The sequence below is a fragment of the Mobula birostris genome, unplaced genomic scaffold, assembly GCF_030028105.1.
Source record: "Mobula birostris isolate sMobBir1 unplaced genomic scaffold, sMobBir1.hap1 scaffold_3170, whole genome shotgun sequence".
Lineage (NCBI taxonomy): Eukaryota > Metazoa > Chordata > Chondrichthyes > Myliobatiformes > Myliobatidae > Mobula > Mobula birostris.
The window spans coordinates 1-9866 of NW_027276232.1; the positions used below are offsets into that span (position 1 = coordinate 1).

Sequence of the window (9866 nt, forward strand, 5' to 3'; positions counted from 1 at the left end):
CCATGCTTACCACTGTTACAGCGCCACCAAGAGGAAGAAAGCTGAACTGTCAGTATATGTAGATGAAGGACATTTTTCAAAATGTCCCAGGGCTTGTTACTCCCTCTCTCTCCACTCACTGCTTGACTGACCAAGCATTTTCTATTTCTGATTTCCAGTATCTTAAACCAGGCAGCACCTATAACCATATAACAATTACAGCACGGAAACAGGCCATCTCGGCCCTTCTAGTCCGTGCCGAACTCTTATTCTCACCTAGTCCACTGACCTGCACTCAGCCCGTAACCCTCCATTCCCTTCCTGTCCATATAGTTGTCCAATTTAACTTTAAACGACAACATCGAACCTGCCTCAACCACTTCTGCTGGAAGCTTGTTAAACACAGCTACCACTCTCTGAGTAAAGAAATTCCCCCTCATGTTACCCCTAAACTTTTGCCCTTTAACTCTCAACTCACGTCCTCTTTTTTGAATCTTCCCCACTCTCAATGAAAAAAGCCTATCCACGTCAACTCTATCAATCCCCCTCATAATTTTAAATACCTCTATCAAGTCCCCCCTCAACCTTCTACGTTCCAAATAAAGACACTTGTTCAACCTTTCTCTGTAACTTAGGAGATGAATTGAAACCCAGGTAACATTTTAGTAAACCTCCACTGTACTCTCTCTATTTTGTTGACATCTTTCCTATAATTTAGTGACCAAAACTGTACACAATACTCCAAATTTGACCTTACCAATGCCGTGTACAATTTCAACATTACATCCCAACTCCTATACTCAATGCTCTGATTTATAAAGGCCAGCATACTAAAAGCTTTCTTCATCCTATCCACGAGATTCCACCTCCAGGGAACTATGCACCATTATTCCTAGATCCCTCTGTTCTACTGCATTCTTCAATGCCTTACCATTTACCATGTATGTCCTAATTTGATTAGTCCTACCAAAATGTAGCATCTCACATTTATCAGCATTAAACCCCTTCTGCCATCTTTCAGCCCACTCTTCTAACTGGCCTAAATCTCTCTGCAAGCTTTGAAAACCTACTTCATTATCCACAACTCCACCTATCTTAGTATCATCTGCATCCAGTTTACCACCCCATCATCCAGATCAGTAATGTATATGACAAATAACACTGGACCCAGTACAGATCCCCGAGGCACCCCACTAGTCACCGGCCCCCAATCTGACAAACAGTTATCCACCACTACTCTCTGGAGAGAGAAACACCAAGGGATACATTTGCCTGGGGAGGCAGCAGACTGGATCCCTTGGAGGAAGGAGATATTGCTTTTGTGGAAACCTATCTGTAACCCTGAAGTCCTGATGAATTTTATAACTTTTGTAAATGTAGTGTAGCAAAATGGAACCCGCGTGATCCCAGAGTGCTTTGCTAATTTGCTGATGTGGTTGGATAAAAAGCTTGCTTCTAGAGTATGTGGTTTATAGCAGGGAGTGTTTTGACAATGACATGACTAAAAGCAGAGAATGAGGCTCATTCAAGATGGGATGCAAGGAAAGACAGGAATGCAATTAATGACCTCAAAGACATGAAGTTAAACAGAAAAATGATCTGTTTTCAGCTGCAAGATTGAAGCTACCTACCAACAACTTAACACACAAAGGCAATCTTCCCTTGCAAGTAATAAACGCACTTATAATCCAATCCACTGAGATGGTTACTGTCTATTTAGAAGACTTAGGTGAGTGGTACATGACAATTTCAAATGGGGAAAGAACTTGGGGGGGCAGGGGGTGGTTGGTCTGCAATGGGACAATAATGAGGGACCGTTTCCTCAGACTGGTGCCTGGGAATAGAGGCAGGAAATTAGGAGGAATATTTGGAATTGAGAATTCTCTGGGCACTGAATGTGGTTAAGACCAGTAATTCTTTTTACTTAAAGCTCAAGAGGCTGTGGAGACCAGGTAGGGCGGCAGATAAAACCCAGGGTCAGACACAAGAGGACACAGGTGGTGGAGCCCCTGCTGTGTGTGTGGAGTTTGCACGTTCCCCCGTGACCGTGTGGGTTTCCCCCAGTCGCTCTGGTTTCCTCCCACAACCCGAACAGGTGTAGGTCAATGGGCTGACTGGCCACTGTAAAACAGGATTTAGTGCTTTCCTGGCGAACATCACGAATAAACTCCTCTCGGGCTTCCAGCCAGGCACAGGAGCTGGGTTATAACCAACATTTTGATGACTAACTCTGCCTTCTCCACCAGGCTTCATCATTGATGAAGAAGACAGAGTTTGTCATCGAAACATCGATTATGGTCGCCACCTGCTGCAAGCCCAAGCGGAGTTTACGGGCCACTGCAAGGTCCGCCCACCCCCCAAGTGTGTAGATGAGGGTCAGCATCAGGAAGTAGAAACAGAACAGAAATGATCACCATCTTATCACGTGAAATTTGTTTTTTCAGCTGCAGTACAGGGCGAAGATAGAAATCATAAATTAAAAATATTGCAATAAAGGAATAATGAATTAGTGTTCATGGACCATAAATCTGATGGCAGGGGGAATGAGCTGTCTCTGAACTATTGAGAGAATAGGTTTTGGGGGAACAGTGGGGATTACTCCAAGAGCCGTCATTGACTTGATGGGCCAAATAGTCTGATGTAAGAATACATGGAACTTAGTCACAGCAGGTGAATGGTTTGGCTATTGTAACCTGTTCATTCTGGCACCAAATGCCCCCCAATGGACATCCCACCCGCTCATTCACCGGGTGTTTACAGGGAAGCGCTCCGGCCTCTGGAACTTGCTCTGACGTTGCTCGCTCCCGAGTGCTGTCCCAGCGAGTCGCAATAACCTGGAGAGAGGCAGGACCCAGGGTTAAGCTTTAAAGCTACAAGGATCCAAGAACACCCACACACCCAGAGGAGCGACTCACGTTTCCTCTCGGCAGCGAGAGCCAGCCAATCGTGTTCACATGCTGGCATCCCCCCCCACCACAACCCTCTCACACCCGAAGTGGGATAGAACCCCAGGAACTGTGTCTCAGCCAATGAGGATGGGACCAGGAGACGGCGGCCCACTGGCACCGAAGACGTGGCGGAGTTTGCTCTCCCTCCGCAAACACACGCACAGGCCACGGGCAGACGCAGGCGTGTCAAGAACAGGAGGGTCCCCGCTTTGGCCAGGAAAGGGGTGGACCACGACGTACCCGCGGGTCCCAGCCCCGGACTGCTGGGAATGGTCACACGGCCCGCGGACTGCCCGAACAGGAACCGGCCCACTTCGCGAGCGGACGGAGACAGCACTTACCCACATGATCTGCGTCCGCGTCGACAGCTCCAGCCGGGGGGAGTCACATTGCCAACCATTCTGCCCCTCCCTTACTATCCCAAGTGGCTGCCTGGTCTCAGTAACTGCACTGGATGTTCAGTGGCCACCCCCCACCCCGAGGAGCTACAAGCCTCAGCCACCCCCTCAGTGGAGCCTGTCTTGCATGTGGTGAGCACAGAGCCAAGGCATGGAACACACAAGTCATGACATTCACACATTTGGAACTGTACCGCACCGAAACAGGCCTTTTGGCCCAATATACCCATCCCATTCCCAGCACGTTCTCTGCTGAGGCGAATCAGATATCCTGAGGAAGTCACAGCCTGATTCTTGACTGCCTGCTCCCCCAGTGCCATTCTCTCAAGCCCCTGCCTCCACATCGCCCGACCCTCTCCCCACTCAACCGTACACCTCTGCTGAGACTGGCTGCGGGATTGCATGCTTTACTAGGACCACCTTGTCCCCGGCCGGACTCCCACCACCTCCCCACTGGGGGCTTCTGACATGAGTCCATTGCCTGAACCTCACCCACCCTAGAACCGGTCAAACACTGGGTGAACCCCCCGCCCCCTCCCCTCCAGTCCTACACTCATACACTCAGCAATGTGACCCCCCCCCCCCCACCACCACCACTCCAGAACCGGCTGCAGGGATCGAACGCCAGCTCGCCACCTGTGGAAAGAACAGCAGGGTTAGTGAAGTGAACTTCCCCACTGTGAAATAGCAATCAGATGGTTGTAGCATTCCCAATGCAGAGAAACAGGCTGTGAAGATGAATCTGAAATGTATTTATAATTCATTTATTAAAATAAAAGCAGGCCCTTCAAGCCACATCAGCCAGCAATCCCCCATTTCAACCTCAGCCTAATCACAGGACAATTTACAATGACTAATTAACCTACCAACTGAAACGCCTTCGGACTGTGGGAGGAAACCGGAGCGCCAGGGGGAAACCCAGGCGGTCACGGGGAGAACGTACGAACTCCTTACGGGCAGCGTCGGGAATTCAAGCTGGGTGACCCGCACTGTAAACCGTTGTGGCAGGCACTACACTACTGGGTGAAAAATAACTGCGTAGGAGTTACTGAATCAGAAAATGGGAGGAGGACAGTGGTAACTGACTTGGGAGAATTACGCCGCTCGCTAGTGAACGGAATTGCCAGTGCAGCTGGAGAACGAGCCGAGCTGCCAGAGGAAGTGGCTCAGGTGGCTACAGTAGCATCTTTAGGAAGCACCCGGATAGGTGCATGAGAGGGGTAGGCAGCACTTGGATAGACAAGGGCTGAATGCCGGAAACTGGGATTAGCTGGGTTGGCACTGACTGGTCAGGCCGAGTGGCTCTATGCCCAGCAGAACCCCTCCGCAGCAATGAAGTGTCTCAGCCGACGAGGATAGGACCAGGAGACGGCGGCCCGCTGGCACCGAAGACTTGGCGGAGTTTGCTCTCCCTCCGCAAACACACGCACAGGCCACGGGCAGACGCAGGCGTGTCAAGAACGGGAGGGGTTTGTTTTAGAATGCCCCCCCCCCCCAAACGAGGAATCATAAGATCACTGCCAGGAAATGCACTCTGGCCACTCAGCGACATGGCGATCTCAGGCGTTCGGGTCATCACCCAGCTCCTTACAAGAAGCGCTCAGCACTTCTCGTCCCCCAGTACACTCTCAAAAAAATGTGCCCATTCCCAATTAACTAGCACACAGAAAAAGATCTAATAACACAGAAAATCTCAGAACTTCCTCCCGGTGACTGTGTGGGTTTCCTCCGGGTGCTCCGGTTTCCTCCCACAATCCAAAGACGTACCCGTTGGTGGGTTAATTGGCCAGTGTAAATTGTCCCGTGATGAGACTAGGGTTAAATGGGGGGGGGGGTTTACTGGGTGGTCTGCCACGAAACAGGCCACAAGGCACTGTATCCAATACTTCAAAAAATTACCCGCAGCATCAGTAGAGGCAGAGGATTTATTCTTAAACTGAAGCATTAAACTTGTCTTCACAGATGCTGCCCAACTTTATAGGGAATGTGAGATAAATAGGATCAGGTTAGGGAACGGTTCAAAGGTTTAATTTAATGTCAGAGACCGTATACGGCATACAACCTGAAATTCTTATTCTTCGCAGACAGCCACGAAACAAAACCCCATAGATTGAATGATAGAAGAATCCAAGCCCCTCCCCCATTAAAATGGTGTTTGATGGTTAGTACAGACGTATTAGGCCAAAGGCCCTGCCTCTGTGCTGTGTCTCCCTCCACCTCTTTCTCTATTTCCTCTTTTTTTTAAAAAAGAAAATCCTGACTGGAGCTGAAAGCATTTAGCCTGTGTGCCACAAGACACAGGAAGGTCCAGTGTGGGCCAATGTTTAGCAAATTCCACTCACGCCACAGAAACGCTAGAGCCAACTGAGCAGCTCGATCCTTTACCCCACATTCCCCTGCAACTCCTAAGAGTGCTATATGAGGTCATCCTTACCCTCGGCCATTAGGCTCTATAATGAGCTAACCCAGCGGTCCCCAACCACCGGGCCACAACGCATGTGCTGCCGGGCCGCGAGGAAACGGTACGAGTCAGCTGCACCTTTCCTCATTCCGTCACGCACTGTTGAACTTGAACATAGGGTTGCCAACTGTCCCGTTTTAGCCGGGACATCCCGTATATCAGGCTAAATTGGTTTGTCCCAAACGGGACCGCCCATGTCCCGTATTCCCCCCACTAAGGTAGAGCATTCCTATGAAATCGTTCGTGCCGAAATGGCGTGAAGCAAAGAAGCAATTACCATTAATTTATATAGGAAAAATTTTTCAGCGTTCCCAGACCCAAAAAATAACCTAACAAACCATACCAAATAACACATAAAACCTAAAATAACACTAACATAAAGTAAAAGCAGGAATGATATGATAATTGCACAGCCTATATAAAGTAGAAATAATGTATCTACAGTGTAGCTGGGAAGATTAAGCCAAGACCGATTTGTGGGCGGAAAAAAAATCAGCATCTATGCGCACACAGGTGCCCACGCAAGGCTTCATGGTCATGGTAGTCTTTCCTGGGGTAAAGTATCCCGGGATTTGACTGCTACTTTTGTCCCTTATTTGGGAGTGAGAAAGTTGGCAACCCGAACTGTAAAAGACATGTTGAGGTGATTTTAACCCTACTTGAACAACCCCCCCAACCCCCGGTCAGCCAGTCCACCTAAGTATTGTCAATATTAAACCGATCCACAGTGCAAAAAAGGTTGGGGACCCCTGATCTAACCTACAGCTGGGGAAGTGATGACCCCCCCCCCCCCCATTAGACTGTTTGAGGTAACATTGTTTATTCTTTCTTACTTCTCTTCTAATACTTGTGTATCTGTGCACTCATAATGCTACTGTGACACTAATTTCCTTTGGGATCAATAAAGTTTCTAACTATCCAAGCTATTCACATACTGGGGGCAGTTTATCACTGCACCAACCACAGCATCTCCGGGGTAAAGGAGGAACAGGCAATGAAGATTCGGCCGTAATCACATGGAATCTGAACAGGCTCCCTCTCCCCCCCCCCCATTCACAAACACAAGAGATACTGCACATGCTGGAAATCTCGAGTAACAGGCACACACGCACAAAAAGCTGCAGGAACTCAGCAGCCACAGCTATAGAGTGGATTAAACAGACACTCCATCTTCTCAGCCCAGAAAGTCAACTTCGATCCCCTCTGTAGATGCTGCCTGACCTCCTGAGAATATCCAGCATTTGTGGGTTTGCGTGTTGGTCCATATTTCCAGCATCTACAGAATCTCGTGAATCAGGAGGAAAAATAAAAAAGAAATTATCGATATTTCGGGTCAAAACTCTGCAACATAGCTTCCCAGCCCAATGAAGAACTTCCAACTGTTCCTTTTCATCTTATATTCCACTGTTTTGCAAATTTCTCACTGCAGTCTTATAAAAAGCTCGCTAATGCGGCCAGACAACAAATACAATTCCAAGAGGCGTCTTTCTGCACCCGAACACAGGCAACAAATGCCATTCTGATGGGTCAAAAAGTGATCAACTTAGAAGCCACGTGGTCACCGACCTGCCGGCTCCGACCTTACTCCGGTACTGCGCCTGCGCTCGGAACCCACATGCCCACCGTGCGCAAGCGCGGAACCTAAAAGCCGTGACCGTTGCCGGCGGGCCAGGGCCCGGGCAAACCGAACGGGCGCAGTCCCGGGGGAACCGACAGACTTCTCGGTGAAGAGAAGGGTGGATGTTTATGCCAGTAGGGAATTAAGCCGTCACTGATTGAATCAGTCCGCCCCCAAAATCCGGTTTTAAAATAGACTCAACCTCACCCCATCACGGCCGCGCTCGCCCTGAAGAGAAGGGAGCGGCTGGCGCCGCCGCCTTTTATAGCGACGAATTGACAACGATGTTCGCGTTCAGGGCAAGATGGTCCCTTCGCGGTGCTCCGCTACCCCCTAGGGTCTGGGAGGAGAGCTGCACTGACGTCAGAGAGAGGAACGGGGAATTCCCAGTTTGCTCCGGGCTGGAATATCACCATGGCAACAGCATAGGGTCCCACAAGGAGATTGCAGCCACTGGAAATCCGCCGGCAGAGTAGCTTTATTGAGAAGATGTCCCGGGGAGTGTGTCAGTATTTACAGGGAGTCCCGGGGAGTGTGTCAGTATTAACAGGGGGTCCCGGGGAGTGTGTCAGTATTTACAGGGGGTCCCGGGGAGTGTGTCAGTATTTACAGGGAGTCCCGGGGAGTGTGTCTGTATTTACAGGGAGTCCCGGGGAGTGTGTCTGTATTTACAGGGAGTCCCGGGGAGTGTGTCAGTATTTACAGGGGGTCCCGGGGAGTGTGTCAGTATTTACAGGGAGTCCCAGGGAGTGTGTCAGTATTTACAGGGGGTCCCGGGGAGTGTGTCAGTATTTACAGGGGGTCCCGGGGAGTGTGTCAGTATTTACAGGGGGTGTCGGGGAGTGTGTCAGTATTTACAGGGGGTCCCGGGGAGTGTGTCAGTATTTACAGGGGGTCCCGGGGAGTGTGTCAGTATTTACAGGGGGTCCCGGGGAGTGTGTCAGTATTTACAGGGAGTCCCGGGGAGTGTGTCTGTATTTACAGGGGGTCCCGGGGAGTGTGTCAGTATTTACAGGGGGTCCCGGGGAGTGTGTCTGTATTTACAGGGGGTCCCGGGGAGTGTGTCTGTATTTACAGGGGATCCCGGGGAGTGTGTCTGTATTTATAGGGGGTCCCGGGGAGTGTGTCAGTATTTACAGGGGGTCCCGGGGAGTGTGTCTGTATTTACAGGGGGTCCCGGGGAGTGTGTCAGTATTTACAGGGGGTCCCGGGGAGTGTGTCAGTATTTACAGGGAGTCCCGGGGAGTGTGTCTGTATTTACAGGGGGTGCCGGGGAGTGTGTCTGTATTTACAGGGGGTCTCGGGGAGTGTGTCAGTATTTACAGGGGGTCATGGGGAGTGTGTCTGTATTTACAGGGGGTCCCGGGGAGTGTGTCTGTATTTACAGGGGGTCCCGGGGAGTGTGTCTGTATTTACAGGGAGTCCCGGGGAGTGTGTCTGTATTTACAGGGGGTCCCGGGGAGTGTGTCTGTATTTACAGGGGGTGTCGGGGAGTGTGTCAGTATTTACAGGGGGTCCCGGGGAGTGTGTCTGTATTTACAGGGGGTCCCGGGGAGTGTGTCAGTATTTACAGGGGGTCCCGGGGAGTGTGTCAGTATTTACAGGGAGTCCCGGGGAGTGTGTCTGTATTTACAGGGGGTGCCGGGGAGTGTGTCTGTATTTACAGGGGGTGCCGGGGAGTGTGTCTGTATTTACAGGGGGTGTCGGGGAGTGTGTCTGTATTTACAGGGGGTCCCGGGGAGTGTGTCTGTATTTACAGGAGGTCCCGGGGAGTGTGTCAGTATTTACAGGGGGTCCCGGGGAGTGTGTCAGTATTTACAGGGAGTCCCGGGGAGTGTGTCTGTATTTACAGGGGGTGCCGGGGAGTGTGTCTGTATTTACAGGGGGTCTCGGGGAGTGTGTCAGTATTTACAGGGGGTCTCGGGGAGTGTGTCTGTATTTACAGAGGGTCCCGGGGAGTGTGTCAGTATTTATAGGGGGTCCCGGGGAGTGTGTCAGTATTTACAGGGGGTGTCAGGGAGTGTGTCAGTATTTACAGGGGGTCCCGGGGAGTGTGTCAGTATTTACAGGGGGTCCCGGGGAGTGTGTCTGTATTTACAGGGGGTGTCGGGGAGTGTGTCTGTATTTACAGGGTGTCGGGGAGTGTGTCTGTATTTACAGGGGATCCCGGGGAGTGTGTCTGTATTTACAGGGGGTGTCGGGGAGTGTGTCTGTATTTACAGGGGGTCCCGGGGAGTGTGTCAGTATTTACAGGGGGTCCCGGGGAGTGTGTCTGTATTTACAGGGGGTGTCGGGGAGTGTGTCAGTATTTACAGGGAGTCCCGGGGAGTGTGTCTGTATTTACAGGGGATCCCGGGGAGTGTGTCAGTATTTATAGGGGGTCCCGGGGAGTGTGTCAGTATTTACAGGGGGTGTCGGGGAGTGTGTCAGTATTTACAGGGGGTCCCGGGGAGTGTGTCTGT

At 50.8% G+C, this 9866-nt stretch overlaps 2 non-coding genes across 2 annotated transcripts; both read right to left on the reverse strand.

Annotated features, from left to right (window-relative positions):
- Nucleotides 1–2994: 2994 nt before the first annotated feature.
- LOC140192943 (small nucleolar RNA SNORA57) lies at nt 2995–3127 on the reverse strand. The gene has a single exon (XR_011884522.1). It is a non-coding gene; the product is annotated as a small nucleolar RNA SNORA57 (small nucleolar RNA).
- Nucleotides 3128–4660: 1533 nt separating this feature from the next.
- On the reverse strand, nt 4661–4793 carry LOC140192944 (small nucleolar RNA SNORA57). The gene has a single exon (XR_011884523.1). It is a non-coding gene; the product is annotated as a small nucleolar RNA SNORA57 (small nucleolar RNA).
- Between the last annotated feature and the right edge of the window lie 5073 nt (nt 4794–9866).